We start from the raw sequence: 21,714 nt of genomic DNA, 5'->3' as shown, positions 1-21,714 counted from the left end.
TTAGGGATTTTTTCAAAAAAATCTTTTTCTGCCAGTAAAGTTGTCGTGGGCTGATTTCTTTTCCTGTGATAAAAAGCCTTCTGTTTCGACCGCCAAACCTTTCAGGGGAGCATTTGCAACCGTTTGCCATCAAATCAGTTTAGGGATTTTTTCAAAAAAATCTTTTTCTGCCAGTAAAGTTGTCGTGGGCTGATTTCTTGTCCTGTGATAAAAAGCCTTCTGTTTCGACCGCCAGACATCTCAGGGAAGCATTTGCAACCGTTTGGCACCATTTTTGAGTCAATTGCCGAAAGTCAGATTTTTGCTGAAATTGTTTTTCGGCGGCTTAGGGATTTTTTGAAAAAAATCTTTTTCTGCCAGTAAAGTTGTCGCGGGCTGATTTATTTTCCTGTGATAAAAAGCCTTCTGTTTCGACCGCCAAACATCTCATGGGAGCATTTGCAACCGTTTGGCACCATTTTTGAGTCAATTACCGAAAGTCAGATTTTTGCTGAAATTATGACTCGGGGGCTTAGTGATTTTTTGAAAAAAATCTTTTTCTGCCATTTAAGTTGTCGCGGGCTGTTTTCTTGTCCTGTGATAAAAAGCCTTCTGTTTCGACCGCCAAACCTTTCAGGGGAGCATTTGCAATCGTTTGCCATCAAATCAGTTTAGGGATTTTTTCAAAAAAATCTTTTTCTGCCAGTAAAGTTGTCGTGGGCTGTTTTCTTGTCCTGTGATAAAAAGCCTTCTGTTTCGACCGCCAAACATCTCATGGGAGCATTTGCAACCATTTGGCACCATTTTTGAGTCAATTGACAAAAGTCAGATTTTTTATGAAATTGTGACTCGGGGGCTTAGGGATTTTTTCAAAAAAATGTTTTTCTGACAGTTAAGTTTTCGAGGGCTGATTTCTTTTCCTGAGATAAAAAGCCTTCTGTTTCGACCGCCAAACTTTTCAGGGGAGCATTTGCAACCGTTTGCCACCATTTTTGAGTGAATGGCCGAAAGTCAGATTTTTGCTGAAATTGTGACCCCGGGGCTTAGGGATTTTTTAAAAAAAAAATTCTGCCGGTTAAGGTGTTTTTTACCTTGCATTTTTAAGTTGTAAACGAACCTTAAATCTACGTATGAGGGGCAGTATATACAATTAGTAAAATAGTAACAATACTATTTGTTACTATAGACAGGCATGCCATTGTTCAGGAAGGTCTACTGTATAAATAGTAAAGTAGGATAAGTAATAAAGTAGCAGTAGTAAAGTGGAAGTAAAGTGGTAGTAAAGCAATAGTAAACCAGTAGTGAAGTAGCAGTTAAGTAATGGTTAAACAATAGTAAAGTGGTTGAATAGTAGTAAAATAGCAGTAAAGTAGTAGTAAAACAGTAGTAAAGTAGTAGTAGTAATGCAGTAGTAAAAAAGTAGTAAAATGGTAGTAAGGCAGTAGTGAAACAGCAGTAAGATAGTAGTAAAGTAGTATTAAAATTGTCCAATAGTAAAGCGGTGGAATAGTAGTAAAATAGCTTTAAAGTAGTAGTAAAAGGATAGCAAAGTAGTAGTAAAATGATAGTAAAGTGGTAGTAAAGTAGTAGTGAAGCAGTAGTAAAGTGAGAATAAAGTGGTAGAGTAGTAAAGTAGCAGTAAAGTACTAGTTAAGTAGTGGTAAAGTAGTACTAAAGTGGTAGTAAAGCAGTAGTAAAGCGGTAGTAAAGTAGTAGTAAAGTAGTACTGAAGTAGTAGTAAGAATGACCTCGGAAGTGTTCCTTGTACAAAATGGCGCCATGTTGGTAGCCTCAATCAGAGAGGTTTTTCCAGTTGTTTCCATATAAAGTAGTGTCGAGGGCTGATTTCTTTTCCTGAGATAAAAAGCCTTCTGTTTCGACCGCCAAACTTTTCAGGGGAGCATTTGCAACCGTTTGCCACCATTTTTGAGTGAATGGCCGAAAGTCAGATTTTTGCTGAAATTGTGACCCCGGGGCTTAGGGATTTTTTTTTAAAAAAAAATCTGCCGGTTAAGGTGTTTTTTACCTTGCATTTTTAAGTTGTAAACCAACCTTAAATCTACGTATGAGGGGCAGTATATACAATTAGTAAAATAGTAACAATACTATTTGTTACTATAGACAGGCATGCCATTGTTCAGGAAGGTCTACTGTATAAATAGTAAAGTAGGATAAGTAATAAAGTAGCAGTAGTAAAGTGGAAGTAAAGTGGTAGTAAAGCAATAGTAAACCAGTAGTGAAGTAGCAGTTAAGTAATGGTTAAACAATAGTAAAGTGGTTGAATAGTAGTAAAATAGCAGTAAAGTAGTAGTAAAACAGTAGTAAAGTAGTAGTAGTAATGCAGTAGTAAAAAAGTAGTAAAATGGTAGTAAGGCAGTAGTGAAACAGCAGTAAGATAGTAGTAAAGTAGTAGTAAAATTGTCCAATAGTAAAGCGGTGGAATAGTAGTAAAATAGCTTTAAAGTAGTAGTAAAAGGATAGCAAAGTAGTAGTAAAATGATAGTAAAGTGGTAGTAAAGTAGTAGTGAAGCAGTAGTAAAGTGAGAATAAAGTGGTAGAGTAGTAAAGTAGCAGTAAAGTACTAGTTAAGTAGTGGTAAAGTAGTACTAAAGTGGTAGTAAAGCAGTAGTAAAGCGGTAGTAAAGTAGTAGTAAAGTAGTACTGAAGTAGTAGTAAGAATGACCTCGGAAGTGTTCCTTGTACAAAATGGCGCCATGTTGGTAGCCTCAATCAGAGAGGTTTTTCCAGTTGTTTCCATATAAAGTAGTGTCGAGGGCTGATTTCTTTTCCTGAGATAAAAAGCCTTCTGTTTCGACCCCCAAACCTATCAGAGGAGTATTTGCAACCGTTTGGCACCATTTTTGAGTCAATTGCCGAAAGTCAGATTTTTGATGAAATTGTGACCCCGGGGCTTAGTGATTTTTTAAAAAAAATCTTTTTCTGCCAGTTAAGTTGTCACGGGCTGATTTCTTGTCCTGTGATAAAAAGCCTTCTGTTTCAACCGCCAAACATCTCATGGGAGCAGGTGCAACGGTTTGGCACCATTTTTGAGTCAATTGCTGAAACTCAGATTTTTGCTGAAATTGTGACCCGAGGGCTTAGGGATTTTTTCAAAAAAATGTGTTTCTGCCAGTTAAGGATTTTCTGTCCTGTGATAAAAAGACTTCTGTCTCGACCACAAAATGGTAGTAAAGTAGTAGTGAAGCAGTAGTAAAGTAGTGGTAAGGTAGTAGTAAAGTAGTAGTAAAGTGGTAGTAAAGTGGTAGTAAAGTAGTAGTAAAGCGGTAGTAAAGTAGTAGTAAAGTGGTAGTAAAGTAGTAGTAAAGTAGTAGTACAGTAGTAGTAAGAATGACCTCGGAAGTGTTCATTGTACAAAATGGCGCCATGTTGGTAGCCTCAATCAGAGAGGGTTTTCCAGTTGTTTCCATATAAAGTAGATTTTTAATGAAATTGTGACCCCGGTTTCCTGCCGGTTATGGATTTCGTGTCCTGTGATAAAAAGCCTTCTGTTTTGACCGCCAAACTTTTCAGGGGAGCATTTGCAACCGTTTGCCACCATTTTTGAGTCAATTGCCGAAACTCAGATTTTTGATGACATTGTGACCCCGGGGCTTAGGGATTTTTTCAAAAAAATCTTTTTCTGCCAGTTAAGTTGTCACGGGCTGATTTCTTTTCCTGTGATAAAAAGCCTTCTGTTTCGACCGCCAAACCTTTCAGGGGAGCATTTGCAACCGTTTGCCATCAAATCAGTTTAGGGATTTTTTCAAAAAAATCTTTTTCTGCCAGTAAAGTTGTCGTGGGCTGATTTCTTTTCCTGTGATAAAAAGCCTTCTGTTTCGACCGCCAGACATCTCAGGGAAGCATTTGCAACCGTTTGGCACCATTTTTGAGTCAATTGCCGAAACTCAGATTTTTAATGAAATTGTGACCCCGGGGCTTAGGGATTTTTTCAAAAAAATCTTTTTCTGCCAGTAAAGTTGTCGTGGGCTGATTTCTTGTCCTGTGATAAAAAGCCTTCTGTTTCGACCGCCAAACATCTCATGGGAGCATTCGCAACCGTTTGGCACCATTTTTGAGTCAATTGCCGAAAGTCAGATTTTTGCTGAAATTATGACTCGGGGGCTTAGTGATTTTTTGAAAAAAATCTTTTCTGCCAGTTAAGTTGTCGCGGGCTGATTTCTTGTCCTGTGATAAAAAGCCTTCTGTTTCGACCGTCAAACATCTCATGGGAGCATTTGCAACCGTTTGGCACCATTTTTGAGTCAATTGCCGATTGTCAGATTTTTTATGAAATTGTGACTCGGGGGCTTAGGGATTTTTTCAAAAAAATGTTTTTCTGACAGTTAAGTTTTCGAGGGCTGATTTCTTTTCCTGAGATAAAAAGCCTTCTGTTTCGACCGCCAAACTTTTCAGGGGAGCATTTGCAACCGTTTGGCACCATTTTTGAGTGAATGGCCGATTGTCAGATTTTTGCTGAAATTGTGACCCCGGGGCTTAGGGATTTTTTTAAAAAAAAAATTCTGCCGGTTAAGGTGTTTTTTACCTTGCATTTTTAAGTTGTAAACCAACCTTAAATCTACGTATGAGGGGCAGTATATACAATTAGTAAAATAGTAACAATACTATTTGTTACTATAGACAGGCATGCCATTGTTCAGGAAGGTCTACTGTATAAATAGTAAAGTAGGATAAGTAATAAAGTAGCAGTAGTAAAGTGGAAGTAAAGTGGTAGTAAAGCAATAGTAAACCAGTAGTGAAGTAGCAGTTAAGTAATGGTTAAACAATAGTAAAGTGGTTGAATAGTAGTAAAATAGCAGTAAAGTAGTAGTAAAACAGTAGTAAAGTAGTAGTAGTAACGCAGTAGTAAAAAAGTAGTAAAATGGTAGTAAGGCAGTAGTGAAACAGCAGTAAGATAGTAGTAAAGTAGTAGTAAAATTGTCCAATAGTAAAGCGGTGGAATAGTAGTAAAATAGCTTTAAAGTAGTAGTAAAAGGATAGCAAAGTAGTAGTAAAATGATAGTAAAGTGGTAGTAAAGTAGTAGTGAAGCAGTAGTAAAGTGAGAGTAAAGTGGTAGAGTAGTAAAGTAGCAGTAAAGTACTAGTTAAGTAGTGGTAAAGTAGTACTAAAGTGGTAGTAAAGCAGTAGTAAAGCGGTAGTAAAGTAGTAGTAAAGTAGTACTGAAGTAGTAGTAAGAATGACCTCGGAAGTGTTCCTTGTACAAAATGGCGCCATGTTGGTAGCCTCAATCAGAGAGGTTTTTCCAGTTGTTTCCATATAAAGTAGTGTCGAGGGCTGATTTCTTTTCCTGAGATAAAAAGCCTTCTGTTTCGACCCCCAAACCTATCAGAGGAGTATTTGCAACCGTTTGGCACCATTTTTGAGTCAATTGCCGAAAGTCAGATTTTTGATGAAATTGTGAGCAGGGCTAAGGGATTTTTTCAAAAAAATGTTTTTCTGCCCGTTAAGTTGTCGCGGGCTGATTTCTTGTCCTGTGATAAAAAGCCTTCTGTTTCGACCGCCAAACCTTTCAGGGCAGCATTTGCAACCGTTTGCCACCATTTTTGGGTGAATTGCCGAAAGTCAGATTTTTTATGAAATTGTGACCCCGGGGCTTAGGGATTTTTTCAAAAAAATGTTTTTCTGCCCGTTATGTTGTCGAGGGCTGATTTCTTTTCCTGTGATAAAAAGCCTTCTGTTTCAACCGCCAAACATCTCATGGGAGCATGTGCAACGGTTTGGCACCATTTTTGAGTCAATTGCCGAAAGGCAGATTTTTGTTGAAATTGTGATTCGGGGGCTTAGGGACTTTTTGAAAAAAATCTTTTTCTGCCCGTTATGTTGTTGCGGGCTGATTTCTTTTCCTGTGATAAAAAGCCTTCTGTTTCGACCGCCAGACATCTCAGGGAAGCATTTGCAACCGTTTGGCACCATTTTTGAGTCAATTGCCGAAACTCAGATTTTTAATGAAATTGTGACCCCGGGGCTTAGGGATTTTTTCAAAAAAATCTTTTTCTGCCAGTTAAGTTGTCACGGGCTGATTTCTTTTCCTGTGATAAAAAGCCTTCTGTTTCGACCGCCAAACCTTTCAGGGGAGCATTTGCAACCGTTTGCCATCAAATCAGTTTAGGGATTTTTTCAAAAAAATCTTTTTCTGCCCGTTATGTTGTTGCGGGCTGATTTCTTTTCCTGTGATAAAAAGCCTTCTGTTTCGACCGCCAGACATCTCAGGGAAGCATTTGCAACCGTTTGGCACCATTTTTGAGTCAATTGCCGAAACTCAGATTTTTAATGAAATTGTGACCCCGGGGCTTAGGGATTTTTTCAAAAAAATCTTTTTCTGCCAGTAAAGTTGTCGTGGGCTGATTTCTTGTCCTGTGATAAAAAGCCTTCTGTTTCGACCGCCAAACATCTCATGGGAGCATTCGCAACCGTTTGGCACCATTTTTGAGTCAATTGCCGAAAGTCAGATTTTTGCTGAAATTATGACTCGGGGGCTTAGTGATTTTTTGAAAAAAATCTTTTCTGCCAGTTAAGTTGTCGCGGGCTGATTTCTTGTCCTGTGATAAAAAGCCTTCTGTTTCGACCGTCAAACATCTCATGGGAGCATTTGCAACCGTTTGGCACCATTTTTGAGTCAATTGCCGATTGTCAGATTTTTTATGAAATTGTGACTCGGGGGCTTAGGGATTTTTTCAAAAAAATGTTTTTCTGACAGTTAAGTTTTCGAGGGCTGATTTCTTTTCCTGAGATAAAAAGCCTTCTGTTTCGACCGCCAAACTTTTCAGGGGAGCATTTGCAACCGTTTGGCACCATTTTTGAGTGAATGGCCGATTGTCAGATTTTTGCTGAAATTGTGACCCCGGGGCTTAGGGATTTTTTTAAAAAAAAAATTCTGCCGGTTAAGGTGTTTTTTACCTTGCATTTTTAAGTTGTAAACCAACCTTAAATCTACGTATGAGGGGCAGTATATACAATTAGTAAAATAGTAACAATACTATTTGTTACTATAGACAGGCATGCCATTGTTCAGGAAGGTCTACTGTATAAATAGTAAAGTAGGATAAGTAATAAAGTAGCAGTAGTAAAGTGGAAGTAAAGTGGTAGTAAAGCAATAGTAAACCAGTAGTGAAGTAGCAGTTAAGTAATGGTTAAACAATAGTAAAGTGGTTGAATAGTAGTAAAATAGCAGTAAAGTAGTAGTAAAACAGTAGTAAAGTAGTAGTAGTAACGCAGTAGTAAAAAAAGTAGTAAAATGGTAGTAAGGCAGTAGTGAAACAGCAGTAAGATAGTAGTAAAGTAGTAGTAAAATTGTCCAATAGTAAAGCGGTGGAATAGTAGTAAAATAGCTTTAAAGTAGTAGTAAAAGGATAGCAAAGTAGTAGTAAAATGATAGTAAAGTGGTAGTAAAGTAGTAGTGAAGCAGTAGTAAAGTGAGAGTAAAGTGGTAGAGTAGTAAAGTAGCAGTAAAGTACTAGTTAAGTAGTGGTAAAGTAGTACTAAAGTGGTAGTAAAGCAGTAGTAAAGCGGTAGTAAAGTAGTAGTAAAGTAGTACTGAAGTAGTAGTAAGAATGACCTCGGAAGTGTTCCTTGTACAAAATGGCGCCATGTTGGTAGCCTCAATCAGAGAGGTTTTTCCAGTTGTTTCCATATAAAGTAGTGTCGAGGGCTGATTTCTTTTCCTGAGATAAAAAGCCTTCTGTTTCGACCCCCAAACCTATCAGAGGAGTATTTGCAACCGTTTGGCACCATTTTTGAGTCAATTGCCGAAAGTCAGATTTTTGATGAAATTGTGAGCAGGGCTAAGGGATTTTTTCAAAAAAATGTTTTTCTGCCCGTTAAGTTGTCGCGGGCTGATTTCTTGTCCTGTGATAAAAAGCCTTCTGTTTCGACCGCCAAACCTTTCAGGGCAGCATTTGCAACCGTTTGCCACCATTTTTGGGTGAATTGCCGAAAGTCAGATTTTTTATGAAATTGTGACCCCGGGGCTTAGGGATTTTTTCAAAAAAATGTTTTTCTGCCCGTTATGTTGTCGAGGGCTGATTTCTTTTCCTGTGATAAAAAGCCTTCTGTTTCAACCGCCAAACATCTCATGGGAGCATGTGCAACGGTTTGGCACCATTTTTGAGTCAATTGCCGAAAGGCAGATTTTTGTTGAAATTGTGATTCGGGGGCTTAGGGACTTTTTGAAAAAAATCTTTTTCTGCCCGTTATGTTGTTGCGGGCTGATTTCTTTTCCTGTGATAAAAAGCCTTCTGTTTCGACCGCCAGACATCTCAGGGAAGCATTTGCAACCGTTTGGCACCATTTTTGAGTCAATTGCCGAAACTCAGATTTTTAATGAAATTGTGACCCCGGGGCTTAGGGATTTTTTCAAAAAAATCTTTTTCTGCCAGTTAAGTTGTCACGGGCTGATTTCTTTTCCTGTGATAAAAAGCCTTCTGTTTCGACCGCCAAACCTTTCAGGGGAGCATTTGCAACCGTTTGCCATCAAATCAGTTTAGGGATTTTTTCAAAAAAATCTTTTTCTGCCAGTAAAGTTGTCGTGGGCTGATTTCTTGTCCTGTGATAAAAAGCCTTCTGTTTCGACCGCCAAACATCTCATGGGAGCATTCGCAACCGTTTGGCACCATTTTTGAGTCAATTGCCGAAAGTCAGATTTTTGCTGAAATTATGACTCGGGGGCTTAGTGATTTTTTGAAAAAAATCTTTTCTGCCAGTTAAGTTGTCGCGGGCTGATTTCTTGTCCTGTGATAAAAAGCCTTCTGTTTCGACCGCCAAACATCTCATGGGAGCATTTGCAACCGTTTGGCACCATTTTTGAGTCAATTGCCGATTGTCAGATTTTTTATGAAATTGTGACTCGGGGGCTTAGGGATTTTTTCAAAAAAATGTTTTTCTGACAGTTAAGTTTTCGAGGGCTGATTTCTTTTCCTGAGATAAAAAGCCTTCTGTTTCGACCGCCAAACTTTTCAGGGGAGCATTTGCAACCGTTTGGCACCATTTTTGAGTGAATGGCCGATTGTCAGATTTTTGCTGAAATTGTGACCCCGGGGCTTAGGGATTTTTTTTAAAAAAAAATTCTGCCGGTTAAGGTGTTTTTTACCTTGCATTTTTAAGTTGTAAACCAACCTTAAATCTACGTATGAGGGGCAGTATATACAATTAGTAAAATAGTAACAATACTATTTGTTACTATAGACAGGCATGCCATTGTTCAGGAAGGTCTACTGTATAAATAGTAAAGTAGGATAAGTAATAAAGTAGCAGTAGTAAAGTGGAAGTAAAGTGGTAGTAAAGCAATAGTAAACCAGTAGTGAAGTAGCAGTTAAGTAATGGTTAAACAATAGTAAAGTGGTTGAATAGTAGTAAAATAGCAGTAAAGTAGTAGTAAAACAGTAGTAAAGTAGTAGTAGTAACGCAGTAGTAAAAAAAGTAGTAAAATGGTAGTAAGGCAGTAGTGAAACAGCAGTAAGATAGTAGTAAAGTAGTAGTAAAATTGTCCAATAGTAAAGCGGTGGAATAGTAGTAAAATAGCTTTAAAGTAGTAGTAAAAGGATAGCAAAGTAGTAGTAAAATGATAGTAAAGTGGTAGTAAAGTAGTAGTGAAGCAGTAGTAAAGTGAGAGTAAAGTGGTAGAGTAGTAAAGTAGCAGTAAAGTACTAGTTAAGTAGTGGTAAAGTAGTACTAAAGTGGTAGTAAAGCAGTAGTAAAGCGGTAGTAAAGTAGTAGTAAAGTAGTACTGAAGTAGTAGTAAGAATGACCTCGGAAGTGTTCCTTGTACAAAATGGCGCCATGTTGGTAGCCTCAATCAGAGAGGTTTTTCCAGTTGTTTCCATATAAAGTAGTGTCGAGGGCTGATTTCTTTTCCTGAGATAAAAAGCCTTCTGTTTCGACCCCCAAACCTATCAGAGGAGTATTTGCAACCGTTTGGCACCATTTTTGAGTCAATTGCCGAAAGTCAGATTTTTGATGAAATTGTGACCCTGGGGCTTAGTGATTTTTTTAAAAAAATCTTTTTCTGACAGTTAAGTTGTCGAAGGCTGATTTCTTGTCCTGTGATAAAAAGCCTTCTGTTTCGACTGCCAAAGATCTCAGGGGAGCATTGGCAACCGTTTGGCACCATTTTTGAGTCAATTGCCGAAACTCAGATTTTTGTTGAAATTGTGAGCAGGGGGCTTAGGGATTTTTTGAAAAAAATCTTTTTCTGCCCGTTATGTTGTTTAACCATTACTTAACTGCTACTTCACTACTCGTTTACTATTGCTTTACTACCACTTTACTTCCACTTTACTACTGCTACTTTATTACTTATCCTACTTTACTATTTATACAGTAGACTGGCCTTTAAGAGGCATCGTGAGTGCTTGGAGTGTAAGGCCTCTCCCTCCTTAGGCTAACTCCATCTGGCCTAGGGGGCGGGGCCCAGGCTCACCTTCGCCACGGCTTTAAGAGGCCTCATTGAGGCCAGGGACATTGCTGCTGCTGCATCGTGAGTGCTTGGAGTGTAAGGCCTCTCCCTCCTTAGGCTAACTCCATCTGGCCTAGGGGGTGGGGCCCAGGCTCACCTCCCTGATAGTTTTAAGGACGGTGCTGCTGCAGCAAATGCTAAAGATGTTTTATATATTTTAATGTGTTTTAAACGTGTTTTTATTGCTTATTTTGTTGTACCACCATGAATGGTGGTTTTTATCTATGTATTCTTGTTTTGTTCTATCTTGTTCTGTTTTGGGGTGGGATATTGAGTGGGGTGGGGATTGGTTTTTGTTTGGGCACAATTGTTTTTGGTTGTTTTGTTTTTCGATTTTGTAAATGGAGGTTACTATGAGGCTTGGGATTGCTACCGTGGAGGGGCGAGGGAGGTATGGCGGTGGGGGCAGATGTTATAAGCGAAGGGGATCGAGATACGGATATGCTCGTACCCCTTCCAATCTGCGCCCCATCCCGAGAGACGAGGGTAGGGTGAGCAAGGATTACTCACCTCCTTCACTGGTGTTGTGCAATGCCAGGTCTATAGGCAACAAAACCGCCACCCTGCGAGATTTCTTTACCTCGCAGGGGGTCGACCTGGCTTGTGTGACGGAGACCTGGGTGCGCGAAGGGGTAACTGTTACCTTACGAGAGATGGCGCCCCCGGGTTTCTCTGTCCTCCACCAGTCACGGACTGTGGGCCGGGGGGGAGGGGTGGCATTATTAATCCGGGAAGATTGTTCTTTCAGGGCTCTACCATCGCCATCGATCCCCGGCATTGAATGTGTTGGCCTAGTGTGGGGCTCCGAGGAGAGCTTGGCTGTCTGGCTGGTGTACCGGCCACCTAGCGCACCAGCAGCCACCCTGTCAGGCCTGCTGGAGGCGGTGGCCGGCTGGGCCTTGGAGTTCCCTAACCTATTGGTATTGGGAGACTTCAACTTCCATGCTGATGCCGCTCCCTCCTCACAGGCTCTGGACCTGGTGTCTTCCATGGCGACACTAGGGCTCTCCCAGTTTGTTTCGGGCCCCACACATCAAGCAGGCCACACGCTGGATTTGATCTTTGGTGCCGGTATAGATGTGATCATGTCTCCTTCGATGAAGGTGCCATGGTCTGATCACTACGCTCTGAAAGCCAGGATTGACTTTCCACCCCCACCCTGCTTAGGTGGCGAGCCGATTTGGGCTCGCCCGCAGAGGCTGATGGACCCTGATAGATTCCGTCAAGCCTTGCGGGACCTTGCTCTCCCTGGCGACTCATTGACTGAGCTTGTTGAGGGCTGGAATACCCAGCTCCTGGCAGCCATCGATGAGATCGCACCTAAGCGCCCTCTGCGACCCCGCAGAAACCGGGCTCCCTGGTTTACCGAGGAGCTTCGGAAAATGAAGCGGGACCTCAGACGGCTAGAGCGAGTATGGCGGGGTGCCCGTGACGGAGCCTCAAGAACATCTTATAGGGTTTTTATGAAAACCTATGAGATGGCTGTGAAGGCCGCTAAGAAGTCTTACTTCTCGGCCTCCATTGCATCCGCTAGCTCTCGCCCGGCGCAATTATTTAGTATAATTCGGTCTTTAACGTCCCTTGATGGACAGCCAAATTTAAATAACAATCTGACACACAGCTGTGAGGCATTTGCGAGCTTTTTTGCGGAGAAGGTCCTGTTGCTCCGCCATGACCTCCCTGCCAATTTGGATACAATAAAGGAACTGGAGGCCCCTCGACTGTCCTCGGGTCCAGTATTGGACCATTTTGACCGGATATCTCCAGCCGATGTGGACAGACTCCTCCAAGCTGGAAAGCCCACCACCTGTCCTCTTGACCCGTGCCCGTCATGGCTGATTAGAGCGTGTCCAGACGAGGTGCGGCCCCCCTGGGGGATATCATCAATTTGTCCCTTGGCACCGGGATATTCCCAGGGGAACTGAAGGAGGCAGTGGTGCGTCCGCTCTTAAAGAAAACATCATTAGATCCCTTAGATCTATCCAATTACCGCCCGGTCTCGAATCTTCCATTCCTGGGTAAGGTGATTGAGAGAGCAGTTGCTGAACAGCTTGGTAGGTTTCTGGATGAAACATCTGCTCCGGATCCATTCCAGTCCGGCTTCCGTGCTGGTCATGGGACCGAGACGGCTCTGGTCGCCCTAACAGATGATCTCCGTAGGCAGCTGGATCGAGGCGGGTCGGGGCTGCTGATTCTTCTAGATCTGTCAGCAGCCTTCGACATGGTCGATCACGAACTCCTGGACCACCGCCTTGCCGACGTGGGAATCCAGGGCACAGTCCTTCAATGGCTGCGCTCGTTTCTCTCTGGTCGGGGACAGAGGGTGGCGCTCGGGGGGGAATTGTCATCGCGCCACTCCTTGGTGTGTGGAGTGCCTCAGGGTGCGATTCTCTCCCCGATGCTTTTTAACATCTTTATGCGCCCCCTCGCCCAGCTTGTCCGGAGTTTTGGGCTGGGTTGCCATCAGTATGCCGATGACACCCAACTCTATCTGTTGATGGATGGCCATCCTGACTCGGCCCCCGATACACTGGCGAGATGCCTGGAAGCTGTGGCTGGATGGTTACGTGGGAGCCGGTTGAAGTTAAATCCTTCGAAGACAGAGGTCCTCTGGCTGGGGCGGGATGATATGGGATTGAGGGGGCAACTCCCATCTCTTGCGGGGGTGCAATTAGTGCCAGCACCGTCCGTTAAGAGTTTGGGTGTAATCTTCGATACCTCCCTCTCTATGGAGGCGCAGATTACAGCTATAACAAAGGCGGCATTTTTTCATCTCCGCCAAGCTAAGCAGTTGGCCCCTTATCTCTCTCGCCCTGACCTAGCCACTGTGATCCATGCGACGGTCACCTCCAGACTGGATTATTGTAACTCGCTCTACGTGGGGCTGCCCTTAAGACTGACCCAGAAACTCCAGCGGGTGCAGAATGCCGCGGCGAGACTCCTTATGGGGTCTTCGCTGCGAGATCACATTCAACCGGTACTATACCAGCTGCACTGGCTCCCGGTGGAGTACAGGATCAGGTTTAAGGTGCTGGTTTTAACCTTTAAAGCCCTATACGGCCTAGGACCCTCGTACCTACGGGACTGCCTCTCCTGGTATGCCCCACAGAGAAACCTACGGTCTGCAAATAATAACATCCTCAAGGTCCCAGGCCTCAGAGAGGTTAGGCTGGCCTCAACTAGAGCCAGGGCCTTCTCGGCTGCGGCTCCAATCTGGTGGAACGCTCTGTCACAAGAGACTAGGGCCCTGCGGGACCTGACATCCTTCCGCAGGGCCTGCAAGACAGAGTTGTTCCACCAGGCCTTTGGTCAGGGCGCAGCCTGACTCCCTCCTCTGGCAACCTGCTTAGAATCTTGCTTAATTAGTTGCCATTAATTTGATTTTAATTGATTTTTATAATGTAATATTTTTAGAATGTGTGAATATCTGATGGTTTGATTGCTGATTGTTGTTAGCCGCCCTGAGCCCGGCTTCAGCTGGGGAGGGCGGGATATAAATAAAATTTATTATTATTATTATTATTATTAGACCTTCCTGAACAATGGCATGCCTGTCTATAGTAACAAATAGTATTGTTACTATTTTACTAATTGTATATACTGCCCCTCATACGTAGATTTAAGGTTGGTTTACAACTTAAAAATGCAAGGTAAAAAACACCTTAACCGGCAGAATTTTTTTTAAAAAAAAATCCCTAAGCCCCGGGGTCACAATTTCAGCAAAAATCTGACTTTCGGCCATTCACTCAAAAATGGTGGCAAACGGTTGCAAATGCTCCCCTGAAAAGTTTGGCGATCGAAACAGAAGGCTTTTTATCTCAGGAAAAGAAATCAGCCCTCGAAAACTTAACTGTCAGAAAAACATTTTTTTGAAAAAATCCCTAAGCCCCCGAGTCACAATTTCATAAAAAATCTGACAATCGGCAATTGACTCAAAAATGGTGCCAAATGGTTGCAAATGCTCCCATGAGATGTTTGGCGGTCGAAACAGAAGGCTTTTTATCACAGGACAAGAAAACAGCCCGCGACAACTTAACTGGCAGAAAAAGATTTTTTTCAAAAAATCACTAAGCCCCCGAGTCATAATTTCAGCAAAAATCTGACTTTCGGCAATTGACTCAAAAATGGTGCCAAACGGTTGCAAATGCTCCCATGAGATGTTTGGCGGTCGAAACAGAAGGCTTTTTATCACAGGAAAATAAATCAGCCCGCGACAACTGAACTGTCAGAAAAAGATTTTTTTCAAAAAATCCCTAAGCCCCCGAAAAACAATTTCAGCAAAAATCTGACTTTCGGCAATTGACTCAAAAATGGTGCCAAACGGTTGCGAATGCTCCCATGAGATGTTTGGCGGTTAAACAATAGTAAAGTGGTTGAATAGTAGTAAAATAGCAGTAAAGTAGTAGTAAAACAGTAGTAAAGTAGTAGTAGTAACGCAGTAGTAAAAAAGTAGTAAAATGGTAGTAAGGCAGTAGTGAAACAGCAGTAAGATAGTAGTAAGTAGTAGTAGAAAAATTGTCCAATAGTAAAGCGGTGGAATAGTAGTAAAATAGCTTTAAAGTAGTAGTAAAAGGATAGCAAAGTAGTAGTAAAATGATAGTAAAGTGGTAGTAAAGTAGTAGTGAAGCAGTAGTAAAGTGAGAGTAAAGTGGTAGAGTAGTAAAGTAGCAGTAAAGTACTAGTTAAGTAGTGGTAAAGTAGTACTAAAGTGGTAGTAAAGCAGTAGTAAAGCGGTAGTAAAGTAGTAGTAAAGTAGTACTGAAGTACTACTTAGTAGTAGTAGTAAGAATGACCTCGGAAGTGTTCCTTGTACAAAATGGCGCCATGTTGGTAGCCTCAATCAGAGAGGTTTTTCCAGTTGTTTCCATATAAAGTAGTGTCGAGGGCTGATTTCTTTTCCTGAGATAAAAAGCCTTCTGTTTCGACCCCCAAACCTATCAGAGGAGTATTTGCAACCGTTTGGCACCATTTTTGAGTCAATTGCCGAAAGTCAGATTTTTGATGAAATTGTGACCCCGGGGCTTAGTGATTTTTTTAAAAAAATCTTTTTCTGACAGTTAAGTTGTCGAAGGCTGATTTCTTGTCCTGTGATAAAAAGCCTTCTGTTTCGACTGCCAAAGATCTCAGGGGAGCATTGGCAACCGTTTGGCACCATTTTTGAGTCAATTGCCGAAACTCAGATTTTTGATGAAATTGTGAGCAGGGCTAAGGGATTTTTTCAAAAAAAAGTTTTTCTGCCCGTTAAGTTGTCGCGGGCTGATTTCTTGTCCTGTGATAAAAAGCCTTCTGTTTCGACCGCCAAACCTTTCAGGGGAGCATTTGCAACCGTTTGCCACCATTTTTGGGTGAATTGCCGAAAGTCAGATTTTTTATGAAATTGTGACCCCGGGGCTTAGGGATTTTTTCAAAAAAATGTTTTTCTGCCCGTTATGTTGTCGAGGGCTGATTTCTTTTCCTGTGATAAAAAGCCTTCTGTTTCGACCGCCAGACATCTCAGGGAAGCATTTGCAGCCGTTTGGCACCATTTTTGAGTCAATTGCCGAAAGTCAGATTTTTAATGAAATTGTGACCCCGGGGCTTATGGATTTTTTCAAAAAAATCTTTTTATGCCAGTTAAGTTGTCGCGGGCTGATTTCTTGTCCTGTGATAAAAAGCCTTCTGTTTCGACCGCCAAACCTTTCAGGGCAGCATTTGCAACCGTTTGCCACCATTTTTGGGTGAATTGCCGAAAGTCAGATTTTTTATGAAATTGTGACCCCGGGGCTTAGGGATTTTTTCAAAAAAATGTTTTTCTGCCCGTTATGTTGTCGAGGGCTGATTTCTTTTCCTGTGATAAAAAGCCTTCTGTTTCAACCGCCAAACATCTCATGGGAGCATGTGCAACGGTTTGGCACCATTTTTGAGTCAATTGCCGAAAGTCAGATTTTTGTTGAAATTGTGATTCGGGGGCTTAGGGATTTTTTCAAAAAAATCTTTTTCTGACTGTTAAGTTGTCGCGGGCTGATTTCTTTTCCTGTGATAAAAAGCCTTCTGTTTCGACCGCCAAACATCTCAGGGTAGCATTTGCAACCATTTCGCACCATTTTTTAGTCAATTGCCGATTGTCAGATTTTTTATGAAATTGTAACCCCGGGGCTTAGGGATTTTTTCAAAAAAATGTTTTTCTACCCGTTATGTTGTCGCGGGCTGATTTCTTTTCCTGTGATAAAAAGCCTTCTGTTTCGACCGCCAGACATCTCAGGGAAGCATTTGCAACCGTTTGGCACCATTTTTGAGTCAATTGCCGAAAGTCAGATTTTTGATGAAATTGTGACCCCGGGGCTTAGGGATTTTTTTAAAAAAATCTTTTTCTGACAGTTAAGTTGTCGAAGGCTGATTTCTTGTCCTGTGATAAAAAGCCTTCTGTTTCGACTGCCAAAGATCTCAGGGGAGCATTGGCAACCGTTTGGCACCATTTTTGAGTCAATTGCCGAAACTCAGATTTTTGATGAAATTGTGACCCCGGGGCTTAGGGATTTTTTCAAAAAAATGTTTTTCTACCCGTTATGTTGTTGCGGGCTGATTTCTTTTCCTGTGATAAAAAGCCTTCTGTTTCGACCGCCAGACATCTCAGGGCAGCATTTGCAACCGTTTGGCACCATTTTTGAGTCAATTGCCGAAAGTCAGATTTTTAATGAAATTGTGACCCCGGGGCTTAGGGATTTTTTCAAAAAAATCTTTTTCTGCCAGTTAAGTTGTCGCGGGCTGATTTCTTTTCCTGTGATAAAAAGCCTTCTGTTTCAACCGCCAAACATCTCATGGGAGCAGGTGCAACGGTTTGGCACCATTTTTGAGTCAATTGCCGAAACTCAGATTTTTGCTGAAATTGTGACCCGGGGGCTTAGGGATTTTTTTCAAAAAAATGTGTTTCTGCCAGTTAAGGATTTTCTGTCCTGTGATAAAAAGACTTCTGTCTCGACCACAAAATGGTAGTAAAGTAGTAGTGAAGCAGTAGTGAAGCAGTAGTAAAGTAGTGGTAAGGTAGTAGTAAAGTAGTAGTAAAGTGGTAGTAAAGTGGTAGTAAAGTAGTAGTAAAGCGGTAGTAAAGTAGTAGTAAAGTGGTAGTAAAGTAGTAGTAAAGTAGTAGTAAAGTAGTAGTAAAGTAGTAGTAAGAATGACCTCGGAAGTGTTCATTGTACAAAATGGCGCAATGTTGGTAGCCTCAATCAGAGAGGGTTTTCCAGTTCTTTCCATATAAAGTAGATTTTTAATGAAATTGTGACCCCGGTTTCCTGCCGGTTATGGATTTCGTGTCCTGTGATAAAAAGCCTTCTGTTTTGACCGCCAAACTTTTCAGGGGAGCATTTGCAACCGTTTGCCACCATTTTTGGGTGAATTGCCGAAAGTCAGATTTTTTATGAAATTGTGACCCCGGGGCTTAGGGATTTTTTCAAAAAAATGTTTTTCTACCCGTTATGTTGTCGAGGGCTGATTTCTTTTCCTGTGATAAAAAGCCTTCTGTTTCGACCGCCAGACATCTCAGGGAAGCATTTGCAACCGTTTGGCACCATTTTTGAGTCAATTGCCGAAACTCAGATTTTTGCTGAAATTGTGACCCCGGGGCTTAGGGATTTTTTCAAAAAAATCTTTTTCTGCCAGTTAAGTTGTCACGGGCTGATTTCTTTTCCTGTGATAAAAAGCCTTCTGTTTCGACCGCCAAACCTTTCAGGGGAGCATTTGCAACCGTTTGCCATCAAATCAGTTTAGGGATTTTTTCAAAAAAATCTTTTTCTGCCAGTAAAGTTGTCGCGGGCTGATTTCTTGTCCTGTGATAAAAAGCCTTCTGTTTCGACCGCCAAACATCTCATGGGAGCATTTGCAACCGTTTGGCACCATTTTTGAGTCAATTGCCGAAAGTCAGATTTTTGCTGAAATTGTGATTCGGGGGCTTAGGGATTTTTTGAAAAAAATCTTTTTCTGCCAGTAAAGTTGTCGCGGGCTGTTTTCTTGTCCTGTGATAAAAAGCCTTCTGTTTCGACCGCCAAACATCTCATGGGAGCATTTGCAACCGTTTGGCACCATTTTTGAGTCAATTGCCGAAAGTCAGATTTTTGCTGAAATTATGACTCGGGGGCTTAGTGATTTTTTGAAAAAAATCTTTTTCTGCCAGTAAAGTTGTCGCGGGCTGTTTTCTTGTCCTGTGATAAAAAGCCTTCTGTTTCGACCGCCAAACATCTCATGGGAGCATTTGCAACCATTTGGCACCATTTTTGAGTCAATTGCCGAAAGTCAGATTTTTTATGAAATTGTGACTCGGGGGCTTAGGGATTTTTTCAAAAAAATGTTTTTCTGACAGTTAAGTTTTCGAGGGCTGATTTCTTTTCCTGAGATAAAAAGCCTTCTGTTTCGACCGCCAAACTTTTCAGGGGAGCATTTGCAACCGTTTGCCACCATTTTTGAGTGAATGGCCAAAAGTCAGATTTTTGCTGAAATTGTGACCCCGGGGCTTAGGGATTTTTTTTTTTAAAAAAATCTGCCGGTTAAGGTGTTTTTTACCTTGCATTTTTAAGTTGTAAACCAACCTTAAATCTACGTATGAGGGGCAGTATATACAATTAGTAAAATAGTAACAATACTATTTGTTACTATAGACAGGCATGCCATTGTTCAGGAAGGTCTACTGTATAAATAGTAAAGTAGGATAAGTAATAAAGTAGCAGTAGTAAAGTGGAAGTAAAGTGGTAGTAAAGCAATAGTAAGTAGCAGTTAAGTAATGGTTAAACAATAGTAAAGTGGTTGAATAGTAGTAAAATAGCAGTAAAGTAGTAGTAAAACAGTAGTAAAGTAGTAGTAGTAATGCAGTAGTAAAAAAGTAGTAAAATGGTAGTAAGGCAGTAGTGAAACAGCAGTAAGATAGTAGTAAAGTAGTAGTAAAATTGTCCAATAGTAAAGCGGTGGAATAGTAGTAAAATAGCTTTAAAGTAGTAGTAAAAGGATAGCAAAGTAGTAGTAAAATGATAGTAAAGTGGTAGTAAAGTAGTAGTGAAGCAGTAGTAAAGTGAGAGTAAAGTGGTAGAGTAGTAAAGTAGCAGTAAAGTACTAGTTAAGTAGTGGTAAAGTAGTACTAAAGTGGTAGTAAAGCAGTAGTAAAGCGGTAGTAAAGTAGTAGTAAAGTAGTACTGAAGTAGTAGTAAGAATGACCTCGGAAGTGTTCCTTGTACAAAATGGCGCCATGTTGGTAGCCTCAATCAGAGAGGTTTTTCCAGTTGTTTCCATATAAAGTAGTGTCGAGGGCTGATTTCTTTTCCTGAGATAAAAAGCCTTCTGTTTCGACCCCCAAACCTATCAGAGGAGTATTTGCAACCGTTTGGCACCATTTTTGAGTCAATTGCCGAAAGTCAGATTTTTGATGAAATTGTGACCCTGGGGCTTAGTGATTTTTTTAAAAAAATCTTTTTCTGACAGTTAAGTTGTTGAAGGCTGATTTCTTGTCCTGTGATAAAAAGCCTTCTGTTTCGACTGCCAAAGATCTCAGGGGAGCATTGGCAACCGTTTGGCACCATTTTTGAGTCAATTGCCGAAAGTCAGATTTTTGTTGAAATTGTGATTCGGGGGCTTAGGGATTTTTTCAAAAAAATCTTTTTCTGACTGTTAAGTTGTCGCGGGCTGATTTCTTTTCCTGTGATAAAAAGCCTTCTGTTTCGACCGCCAAACATCTCAGGGTAGCATTTGCAACCATTTCGCACCATTTTTTAGTCAATTGCCGATTGTCAGATTTTTTATGAAATTGTAACCCCGGGGCTTAGGGATTTTTTCAAAAAAATGTTTTTCTACCCGTTATGTTGTTGCGGGCTGATTTCTTTTCCTGTGATAAAAAGCCTTCTGTTTCGACCGCCAGACATCTCAGGGCAGCATTTGCAACCGTTTGGCACCATTTTTGAGTCAATTGCCGAAAGTCAGATTTTTAATGAAATTGTGACCCCGGGGCTTAGGGATTTTTTCAAAAAAATCTTTTTCTGCCAGTTAAGTTGTCGCGGGCTGATTTCTTTTCCTGTGATAAAAAGCCTTCTGTTTCAACCGCCAAACATCTCAGGGGAGCAGGTGCAACGGTTTGGCACCATTTTTGAGTCAATTGCCGAAACTCAGATTTTTGCTGAAATTGTGACCCGGGGGCTTAGGGATTTTTTTCAAAAAAATGTGTTTCTGCCAGTTAAGGATTTTCTGTCCTGTGATAAAAAGACTTCTGTCTCGACCACAAAATGGTAGTAAAGTAGTAGTGAAGCAGTAGTGAAGCAGTAGTAAAGTAGTGGTAAGGTAGTAGTAAAGTAGTAGTAAAGTGGTAGTAAAGTGGTAGTAAAGTAGTAGTAAAGCGGTAGTAAAGTAGTAGTAAAGTGGTAGTAAAGTAGTAGTAAAGTAGTAGTAAAGTAGTAGTAAAGTAGTAGTAAGAATGACCTCGGAAGTGTTCATTGTACAAAATGGCGCAATGTTGGTAGCCTCAATCAGAGAGGGTTTTCCAGTTCTTTCCATATAAAGTAGATTTTTAATGAAATTGTGACCCCGGTTTCCTGCCGGTTATGGATTTCGTGTCCTGTGATAAAAAGCCTTCTGTTTTGACCGCCAAACTTTTCAGGGGAGCATTTGCAACCGTTTGCCACCATTTTTGGGTGAATTGCCGAAAGTCAGATTTTTTATGAAATTGTGACCCCGGGGCTTAGGGATTTTTTCAAAAAAATGTTTTTCTACCCGTTATGTTGTCGAGGGCTGATTTCTTTTCCTGTGATAAAAAGCCTTCTGTTTCGACCGCCAGACATCTCAGGGAAGCATTTGCAACCGTTTGGCACCATTTTTGAGTCAATTGCCGAAACTCAGATTTTTGCTGAAATTGTGACCCCGGGGCTTAGGGATTTTTTCAAAAAAATCTTTTTCTGCCAGTTAAGTTGTCACGGGCTGATTTCTTTTCCTGTGATAAAAAGCCTTCTGTTTCGACCGCCAAACCTTTCAGGGGAGCATTTGCAACCGTTTGCCATCAAATCAGTTTAGGGATTTTTTCAAAAAAATCTTTTTCTGCCAGTAAAGTTGTCGCGGGCTGATTTCTTGTCCTGTGATAAAAAGCCTTCTGTTTCGACCGCCAAACATCTCATGGGAGCATTTGCAACCGTTTGGCACCATTTTTGAGTCAATTGCCGAAAGTCAGATTTTTGCTGAAATTGTGATTCGGGGGCTTAGGGATTTTTTGAAAAAAATCTTTTTCTGCCAGTAAAGTTGTCGCGGGCTGTTTTCTTGTCCT

The 21,714-nt window shown here is 41.2% G+C and overlaps 1 protein-coding gene across 3 annotated transcripts in view; it reads left to right on the top strand.

Annotated features, from left to right (window-relative positions):
• The window catches only part of LDLRAD2 (low density lipoprotein receptor class A domain containing 2), a 472,593-nt gene that overhangs the window by 391,696 nt on the left and 59,183 nt on the right, over positions 1-21,714 (top strand). The window lies entirely within an intron of this gene.

The sequence above is a fragment of the Podarcis erhardii genome (genome assembly GCF_964252035.2).
Source record: "Podarcis erhardii genome assembly, chromosome: 7".
Classification (NCBI taxonomy): domain Eukaryota; kingdom Metazoa; phylum Chordata; class Lepidosauria; order Squamata; family Lacertidae; genus Podarcis; species Podarcis erhardii.
Note: the sequence above shows the minus strand (reverse complement) of the source record. Positions and strands in the feature narration are given on the sequence as shown.